Source organism: Syngnathus floridae, chromosome 8 (genome assembly GCF_059516105.1).
Source record: "Syngnathus floridae isolate MCC-2025c chromosome 8, RoL_Sflo_1.0, whole genome shotgun sequence".
In the NCBI taxonomy this organism is placed as follows: domain Eukaryota; kingdom Metazoa; phylum Chordata; class Actinopteri; order Syngnathiformes; family Syngnathidae; genus Syngnathus; species Syngnathus floridae.
Genome location: NC_142420.1, coordinates 16,475,519 through 16,486,319, shown reverse-complemented (window position 1 = coordinate 16,486,319; position 10,801 = coordinate 16,475,519). Strand labels below are relative to the sequence as shown.

The 10,801-nt window shown below is 51.1% G+C and overlaps 1 long non-coding RNA gene across 1 annotated transcript; it reads left to right on the top strand.

Moving 5' to 3' along the window:
* The first annotated feature begins 7,905 nt into the window (after positions 1-7,905).
* LOC148394719 (uncharacterized) lies at positions 7,906-10,801 on the top strand. Its single transcript, XR_015860094.1, has 4 exons — positions 7,906-8,076; positions 8,335-8,528; positions 8,653-10,269; positions 10,406-10,801. It is a non-coding gene; the product is annotated as an uncharacterized LOC148394719 (long non-coding RNA).

Here is a 10,801-nt window from a genome sequence, read left to right as displayed (position 1 = left end):
GAACAACACCATCCCGCACTGAACAACACCATGCCGCACTGAGCAACACCATGCCGCACTGAACAACACCATCCCGCACTGAACAACACCATGCCGCACTGAACAACACCATTCCGCACTGAACAACACCATGCCGCACTGAACAACATTACGCTGCACTGAACAACACCATGCCGCACTGAACAACACCATGCCGCACTGAACAACACCATGCCGCATTGAACAACACCATGCCGCATTGAACAACACCATGCCGCACTGAACAACACCATCCTGCACTGAACAACACCATGCCGCATTGAACAACACCATGCCGCACTGAACAACACCATCCTGCACTGAACAACACCATCCCGCACTGAACAACACCATCCCGCATTGAACAACACCATCCTGCACTGAACAACACCATGCCGCACTGAACAACACCATGCCGCACTGAACACCATTCCGCACTGAACAACACCATGCCGCACTGAACAACACCATCCTGCACTGAACAACACCATCCCGCACTGAACAACACCATGCCGCATTGAACAACACCATCCTGCACTGAACAACACCATCCTGCACTGAACAACACCATGCCGCACTGAACAACACCATGCCGCACTGAACAACACCATGCCGCACTGAACAACACCATGCCGCACTGAACAACATTATGCCGCACTGAACAACATTATGTCGCACTGAACAACACCATGCCGCACTGAACAACACCATGCCGCACTGAACAACATTATGCCGCACTGAAAAACACCATGCCGCACTGAACAACACCATCCCGCACTGAACAACACCATGCCGCATTGAACAACACCATGCCGCACTGAACAACACCATGCTGCACTGAACAACATTATGCTGCACTGAACAACACGATCCTGCATTGAACAACACCATGCCGCACTGAACAACACCATCCTGCACTGAACAACACCATCCTGCACTGAACAACACCACCCCGCACTGAACAACACGATCCCGCATTGAACAACACCATCCCGCACTGAACAACACCATCCTGCACTGAACAACACCATGCCGCACTGAACAACACCATGCCGCACTGAACAACACCATTCCGCACTGAACAACACCATCCCGCACTGAACAACACCATGCCGCACTGAACAACACCATCCTGCACTGAACAACACCATGCCGCACTGAACAACACCATGCCGCACTGAACAACACCATGCCGCACTGAACAACACTATGCCGCACTGAACAACACCATGCCGCACTGAACAACATTATGCCGCACTGAACAACATTATGCCGCACTAAACAACATTATGTCGCACTGAACAACACCATGCCGCACTGAACAACACCATGCTGCACTGAACAACACCATCCCGCAGTGAACAACACCATGCCGCATTGAACAACACCATGCCGCACTGAACAACACCATGCTGCACTGAACAACATTATGCTGCACTGAACAACACGATCCTGCATTGAACAACACCATGCCGCACTGAACAACACCATCCTGCACTGAACAACACCATGCCGCACTGAACAACACCATGCCGCACTGAACAACATTATGCCGCACTGAAAAACACCATGCCGCACTGAACAACACCATCCCGCACTGAACAACACCATGCCGCATTGAACAACACCATGCCGCACTGAACAACACCATGCTGCACTGAACAACATTATGCTGCACTGAACAACACGATCCTGCATTGAACAACACCATGCCGCACTGAACAACACCATCCTGCACTGAACAACACCATCCTGCACTGAACAACACCACCCCGCACTGAACAACATGATCCCGCATTGAACAACACCATCCCGCACTGAACAACACCATGCCGCACTGAACAACACCATTCCGCACTGAACAACACCATGCCGCACTGAACAACACCATGCCGCACTGAACAACACCATGCCGCACTGAACAACATTATGCCGCACTGAACAACACCATGCCGCACTGAACAACACCATCCCGCACTGAACAACACCATGCCGCATTGAACAACACCATGCCGCACTGAACAACACCATCCTGCACTGAACAACACCATCCCGCACTAAACAACACCATGCCGCACTGAACAACATTATGGCGCACTGGACAACATTATGCCGCACTGAACAACACCATGCCGCACTGAACAACACCATGCCGCACTGAACAACACCATGCCGCACTGAACAACACCATGCCGCACTGAACAACATTATGCCGCACTGAACAACACCATGCCGCACTGAACAACACCATGCCGCACTGAACAACACGATCCCGCATCGAACAACACCATCCTGCACTGAACAACACCATGCCGCACTGAACAACACCATGCCGCACTGAACAACAGCATTCCGCACTGAACAACACCATGCCGCACTGAACAACACCATCCTGCACTGAACAACACCATCCCGCACTGAACAACACCATGCCGCATTGAACAACACCATGCCGCACTGAACAACACCATCCTGCACTGAACAACACCATGCCGCACTGAACAACACCATGCCGCACTGAACAACACCATGCCGCACTGAACAACATTATGCCGCACTGAACAACATTATGCCGCACTAAACAACATTATGTCGCACTGAACAACACCATGCCGCACTGAACAACACCATGCTGCACTGAACAACATTATGCCGCACTGAACAACACGATCCCGCATTGAACAACACCATCCCGCAGTGAACAACACCATGCCGCATTGAACAACACCATGCCGCACTGAACAACACCATGCTGCACTGAACAACATTATGCTGCACTGAACAACACGATCCTGCATTGAACAACACCATGCCGCACTGAACAACACCATCCTGCACTGAACAACACCTTTCCACACTGAACAACACCATGCCGCACTGAACAACATTATGCCGCACTGAACAACACCATGCCGCACTGAACAACACCATGCCGCACTGAACAACACCATGCCGCACTGAACAACACCATGCCGCAATGAACAACACCATCCCGCACTGAACAACACCATGCCGCACTGAACAACACCATGCCGCATTGAACAACACCATGCCGCACTGAACAACACCACCCCGCACTGAACAACACGATCCCGCATTGAACAACACCATCCCAAACTGAACAACACCATGCCGCACTGAACAACACCATTCCGCACTGAACAACACCATGCCGCACTGAACAACACCATGCCGCACTGAACAACACCATGCCGCACTGAACAACACCATGCCGCACTGAACAACATTATGCCGCACTGAACAACACCATGCCGCACTGAACAACACCATCCCGCACTGAACAACACCATGCCGCATTGAACAACACCATGCCGCACTGAACAACACCATCCTGCACTGAACAACACCATCCCGCACTGAACAACACCATGCCGCACTGAACAACATTATGGCGCACTGAACAACATTATGCCGCACTGAACAACACCATGCCGCACTGAACAACACCATGCCGCACTGAACAACACCATGCCGCACTGAACAACATTATGCCGCACTGAACAACATTATGCCGCACTGAACAACACCATGCCGCACTGAACAACACCATGCCGCACTGAACAACACCATGCCGCACTGAACAACACGACGTCGCACTGAACAACACGACGCCGCACAGAACAACACGACGCCGCACAGAATAACACAATACCGCACAGAACAACACAATACCGCACAAACAGTTTTAGATAATATTACGTCGCAGTCATGTGACGCGGACATGACGTCAATAGGCGGAACTCACGGCAAAATTATAATCCGTGGGCGTGGCTTGCAACAGGAAGTAGGAAAGCGGCAGTTCTGGCAAACAAGACACAGCGGTTAGTAACACGATGACTAACAAGGCAAATATTTTTGTTTTCAGCTTGCAACTTGACCGTCTAGAGCGTACAAGGTAATTACAACTGTTTTTTTTTAGCCCTGAAAAGCGAGGGAGTGTGGCGTTTGGGAGGAATGTCGAACTCGGCGTCTGCTTCCAGCCACAGACGCCAAATTTCGACGATTATTTCGACTGGTCAACGGTTGTAAATTATTGCGTTGACTAAAAACTTTATTTAACTCTACTCTTAACTTTGCCGTTTCAGATATGCGGGTATTACACCGCGGAAATGACGTCAATAGGCTGAACTCTCGCCAAAATTCAAATCTGTGGGCGCAATGGCCTTGAGCGAGACACCGGATACAAACACGACGATTATCAACAGAAATATCTTTATTTTCTGCTTGCAAGTGGACCGTCTAGAGCGTACACGGTAAGTACAACTCATTGTGTTTAAAAAGATTTACGTTTGTGTAGTTTGCGTTGCGTTGTATCTGTGAATGTTGGTTGAGGCTAAATGTTAATGTTTAATTTCATTCCTTTAGGTTCCACGGTGTTTGTTGGCTGTATGTTTTCCACTGCAAGAAGAGGCTCGTATCATTGACCAGCAGGAGCTACAATGGTGAGTACCCCTTTCGTCTTCCATTTATGTTAAACACTTCCTATTTCATGTCTAACAGTACTCGATTTAACAAATAACCATAAATAAATACAGTGTGGGCAGTCACGTTAACATATGTGATTATCCTGCCTAATATGTTTATCACAAATATGTCACTAATCACTAATATGTTTATTTGTTTATCACAACACCTTTGGACCTTCAGCAATCGATTATTTACCTTCATCTACATAGAGACAGAACGATGGTGTCTTAAACATCTCATTCATTTCACCAAATAACTTCACGCAGGTGGATAACGGCCGTCTCGGTCACGCTATGTTGCGTGATGCAGTTTTGAAGAACCAAATGCATTTATTCAATGAATAAGTCAAGCTAGTTCTATGTTTATGATGTTGTAAGTTACGGTAGCGATTGAAGTTGAGTTCGAAGCCAGTGGAAAACAGCGCTGCGTTTGTGCTCTCCAGGTACAAATGTTGTGATCTCTGACTGACGACCGGGCGAGACTCGAGTAAGAGATGTCCAAACGAGCTCCGGCAGGGCGGGCCAAGGCGGAGCGAACGGACGCCCTTCAGGCCGCCAATGACGAGCTGAGAACCAAACTGATGGACGTCCAGTTAGAACTTCAGCAGGAGAAGAACAAGGTGAAAACCTCAACAGACAGACACTGCCTGCCTCCCTGCCTGCCTCCCTGCCTGCCTCCCTGCCTGCCTCCCTCCCTCCCAGTTTTCCCGATGTAGATTAGACATGCGTGTGCCATGACTGTGTCAGCCTACATCAACAAATGCACCGAGGACGTCAGCACCACTAAGAATATCATCACCCGGGGCAACCAACGACCCTGGATGACTGAGGAGGTACGTCAAACGCTACGAGCGCGGAACTCTGCCTTCAAGTCTGGCGACAAGGAGACACTGAGGACAGCGAGAGACAACTTGAACCGTGCCATCAGGATAGCGAAGCGAGACCGCAGTCGAAAATTTCAGGATCGTTTCCACGACGTCAAAAACATCAGGAGTATGTGGCAAGGCATACGGGCGATTACAGACTACAACTCACCCTCCCCCCCCCCGGTGGGTGTAGTTGATGCTGACTTTCTAAATGGTCTAAATAACTTCTTTGGGAGGTTCGAGGCACTAAACGGCACTCCAGCAGTTAAAACTGTCCCCCATCAGGAAGAGGAGGTACTCTGCCTTGACTCCGCCGATGTGTTGAAGACCCTGAGGAGAGTCAACCCCTGTAAGGCCCCTGGCCCCGACAACATTCCTGGGCGTGTGTTCAGGGAATGTGCAAGTCATCTGGCTGGGGTCATCACAGACATTTTTAACACCTCGCTGGGCCAAGCCACAGTGCCGGCGTGCTTTAAGACTGCCTCCATCATTCCGGTGCCGAAGAAACCTCAAATCACCTCATTTAATGATTACCGGCCTGTTGCACTGACTCCGGTTATGATGAAGTGCTTCGAAAGGCTGCTTAAAGGTCACATCGTTTCCAGACTCCCCCTATTATTTGACCCGTTCCAGTTTGCCGACCGGCAAAACCGCTCCACTCAGGACGCCATCTCCTCCGTTCTTCACCTGAGCCTGGCTCACCTGGAGGAGAAGAACACCCATGTGCGGAGGCTGTTCCTGGACTTCAGCTCAGCGTTTAACACCATCATCCCACAGCATCTGGTAGGAAAATTGGAACACCTGGGCTTCAACACCCCCCTTCGCAACTGGCTGCTAGACTTCCTCACCAACAGACCTCAGTCAGTCCGGGTCGGACAGAACACCTCTGATGTCATCACCCTCAGCACAGGCTCCCTTCAGGGCTGCGTCCTGAGCCCCCTGCTGTGCACCCTGATGACACACGACTGCGTCCTCAGGTTCACCACCAATCACATCGTGAAGTCAGCAGACGACACAACGGTGGTGGGGCTCATCAGAGACAACAACGACCTGGACTACAGAGAGGAGGTGGAGCAGCTGGTGGGCTGGTGCAGAGAAAACAGCCTGATCCTGAATGAGGAGAAGATGAAGGAGATCATCGTCGACTTCAGGAAAAAACAGCCTCACCACGCTCCACTGATCATCAACAGCTCAGCTGTGGAGGTGGTCAGCACCACCAAATTCCTGGGGGTCCACATCACAGAAGACCTCACCTGGACTATGAACACTACGGCACTGGTCAAGAGGGCACAGAAGCGCTTGTACTTCCTGCGGAGGATGAGGAGAGCCCACCTGCCCCCACCCATCATGAGGACGTTCTACAGGAGCACCATAGAGAGCATTCTGACAAGCTGTCTCTCTGTGTGGTGTGGAGGCTGCACCGCCTCCGATTGGAAGAACGTGAGGAGAGTGGTGAGGACAGCAGAGAGGATCATAGGGGCTCCTCTTCCCTCCATTCAGGACATTTCATCTCAGCGCTGCATGTCCCGTGCCCGTAACATCATCAATGACCCATCACACCCCCACCATGGACTGTTCTCCCTGCTGCCCTCTGGGAAGAGGTTTGCAGCATCCGCTGCAGGTCCACCAGGTTCTGCAACAGCTTTTTCCCTGCTGTCATCAGACTGTTGAACACTAGAACTGTTGAGCTCTAAACTGAACTCTGCATCACACATTCACAGAACTGTACTTTATGACACTACGGACCTCTATCTTGCACTATCTCGCACTACCAACTTTACTGAACTTGTATAAACCCTTTAAATAGAAGTTTAATACATGGTTTAGCATTCCTCTGCACACTCTTGAATACTGTTTTGCCTACTTGCACTATTGCATAATTATCACTGCTGCACTTTATACTTATTTTTAATATATATATATATATATATATATATATAGTATATATGTATATATATATATTTTCATAGGATATGTTACTTCTATTCAACTGCAATATCACTACTTTGTTGTAAGACGTATGCAACGGAATTTCGTTTTGTATGCACCATGTGCAGACAAGATGACAATAAAGTTTGTCTAAGTCTAAGTCATGTCAGGTCAGCTGTCTGGAGAGAGAGAGAAGTCAGGACCTGCGGGCGGAGCACCACCGTGCCACCGCCGCCATGACGGAACTCAAAAGCAAACTCCATGAGGAGAAGCAGAAAGAGTTAGCCATTACCAGGGAGACATTACTGCGGCAGCATGAAATGGAGCTGATGAGAGTGATCAAAATCAAAGATGGAGAGATCCAGCGACTGAATGCCTTGGTCCTCAGCCTGAGGGACGGCTCCATGGACAAGGTGATCCGCTCTATCCGTGTCTGACTATCCGCACGCCACGTCGGGCTTCGATGCGGCCGCTACCGTATTGTGTAGCTTGTCCCCAGTAAGCGTCGCGGCGCTCCGTTGCGGTCTCAACGGCCCGGTGTGGCGCAATGTCTGCTCAGGTGAGGAGGGGGGGCGCTTTGCTGGCGGAGGTGGAGGAGACGCGGCGGTGTCGGGAGACCGAGCGGTGTCGCCTCCACCAGGAGCGCGGAAGAAGCCCTGGCAGCGGCCCAGCAGGCCTGGCAGTCCCGAGCGGCCGAGCTCCGATCGGCTCATCACCAGCATCGGGAGGAGCTGAGCCGAACCAAGAGAGACTGCGAGAGGGAGATCCGCCGACTGGTAGGACTGATCAGATGCGCGGTGCGTGGCTATGTTCCCAATTTCGTTGTATACCTGCAGTGCAATGACACCTAAGGCATTCTATTCTATTCTATTTCACAAGAAGAAAATGTCCGGTTGCTCGCTTCGCTTTTGTCACAGCAAAGGTGTTCTAGTCGATTCAAGAAAAAAATTGGCCGGTTGCTCTCTTTGTTTTTGTCACAATTCTGGCAAATGAGTTTGCCCGCCTGCCTGAGCGCTCCCCGTTTGTACATCCAGACGGATGAGATCAAGCTGAAAGACAGAGCGGTTAGTGTTTTGGATGAAGCCCTGGGGCCGGCCATGTCCACCGCCTTCAGCTGCAGACTCAGGCTGCCGAGCAGCAGATCGCTGCCCTGAGGGATTCCCAAAGGGCGGGCCTAAACTACCCTGGAAGTGGGGTCAACGCCGCTACTAGCAATCCTCTTCATTGCGTAAGCCACCTCATCACACACTTGCAGTACGCATGACTTAGTTCGTTGCTGGAGGAAGGTAGCACAAAAACAGTTTTGAACTTTGAACGAGTGCTTGTGTGTGTGTGTTGCGGGGCGTTTTCAGTCTCAGGAGGATCGGGACACGCGACGGTTTCATCTGAAAATCGCTGAGCTCAGCGCAGTCATCAGGAAACTGGAGGATCGAAACGCCCTGCTTTCTGAAGAGCGCAATGAACTGGTAATTTATTGACGGCACGCTTGAAGGTTTGCGCTACGTTTGATGCGCGCCATCCAGCGAGGCACCCATTGCGCTTGCTTATTAGTTGAGCGGCGCGGCGAGTCGGTTGCCTGGTAGATGTCTTTTAGTGGGAGCCAAAGCCACGATTCCGTTCAAACCGATGCAAAAGGAATGGATACGTTCTGGCCCGCGTGTTGTGCGTCTTTCACATCCCGCACTTCATGCTTGCAGCTAAAGCGACTGAGAGAAACAGAAAGCCAGTTTCTGCCACTCCTGTACAAAAACAAACGCCTGAGCAGGAAGAATGAAGAACTCTCGCTGGTGCTGTGTCGCTTTGAAAACAAAGTGCGCTTTGTCACCCAGGAGAACGAGGAGATGGCAAGCTTGGTAAGTCGACGCGGACAACGGCGGCGTGCCAACAGAGTCCACTGCATTTGTGTTCCACAGAGAAGGCCTAGTTCGCTCAATGACCTGGACCGCGGTTGCGGCCAGCAGGACGGTGAAATGGAGTTCCTTCAAGTTGTGGAGCAGCGGCACATCATCGACGACTTGTCCAAGGTCTTCAGGCAGGCGACTCGGTGCACGTACGGCAGCGCCGCGCTCGCTCGCTGTCGCCAGGAAACCTTTTCCGTCCAAAGCTTGGCCGGCGGCCGCCATCCAAAAAATTGGCCCCTTAAATTCCGACCTTTCAAGCAGGAGCATTGTGCGCACGCGTTTGAACACGCTTTAGACTTGTTTTGCCGTTTTCAGCAGCTCAAAGCTCCCGTTTTGTCAGCGCCTTTGCCACTCGCTGTGCGCTGAAAACGACGGACTTGCCCGGCTGCTCAGCCCGTCAACCATGAGCCGCGAGCGCGACGTCATTGTCCGTAGGCAGCTAGTGGCAAAATGCACCCTGTTAGAGTTGCGCTCGCTCCAACTTATTTTGCAAGAACCACACGGGAGACAAGTAAGTTCTTTTGGACACCTGCAGGTGGAGAGTCCATCCGTTGTACGAATGAAGTCTGACTCTCGGCTCCTGCACGAGCATTTTAATTAAGAGAAACAGGGTGGGTGTAAGAGTGGATTGAATAGAGGAAGCCCTTGACCTCTAGTCAAAACATAGCAAGGGGTGTTTTACGACTTTGTGTAGGAAGGGATAAGCGATAGGGATAAATAAGGGATAAATAATATTATTTATTACAGGTCGCAGTCAAAGTCAAAGCAACACAATGATACGATAAAGATAATCTGGAAAACCCTGACACACCCTGTAGTTGTCACTTTTGGAAAAGACGAGCGTCCCTCCAATCATCGCCGGTGACGTGTTTTTCAGGCTCTGGAGACAGGAGCTCATGTCAGAAATGTCATTGTGAGTCGCGTTTGTTTCTGCGCCGGAGCCGTTCGTTCCCTTTGCATCCAAAGAATCTCAAAGGCGGATTATTTGTGTCGACAGGAGAGAGATTTGCTGCTACGATACCGACGTCGAGAATCTCTGAGGAGGAACAAAGCGTGAGGTCCTGCAAGGTGAGTCTGTTTGTTTGCGGCTGCTTGGTGTTGCGCAAGATGAAATGGCCTTTTTCTCGCTATCGTTCCTCTCGTCGATTCATCGTGAGGTGTCGCTTCAGTTTGTTCAGAGAGATGTTTGCTTCCGCGCCCGCAGGTCATCGAAACATTTTACGGCTACGACGAAGACGTGTTGGTGGACTCGGACGGATCGTCCTTGTCTTTTCACACCGACAGAACCCCCGACACGGAACCCGAAGAGGTAGCCCGCCATTTCTGCCAGCGTATTGGCACCAAACATTCCTCTTCAGCCTGGAATCGGACTCGTCTTTGCGTCGCGGGTGCTTTGTCGCCGGTCTGACTGATTCTGGTACTAGTGCTGTGTTGCATTGGTGTGTGCATGAAGAGGCGGAGCTTCGCTACCGCCAGCTGACGCAAGAATATCAAGCGCTGCAACGAGCCTACGCTCTGCTAGCCCAGACCAGCGAAAGGGGACTACGACGCCGAGAAGGAGATCAAGGTGGCGCCCCTTCCCGCAACCCCCGGCCGGGTC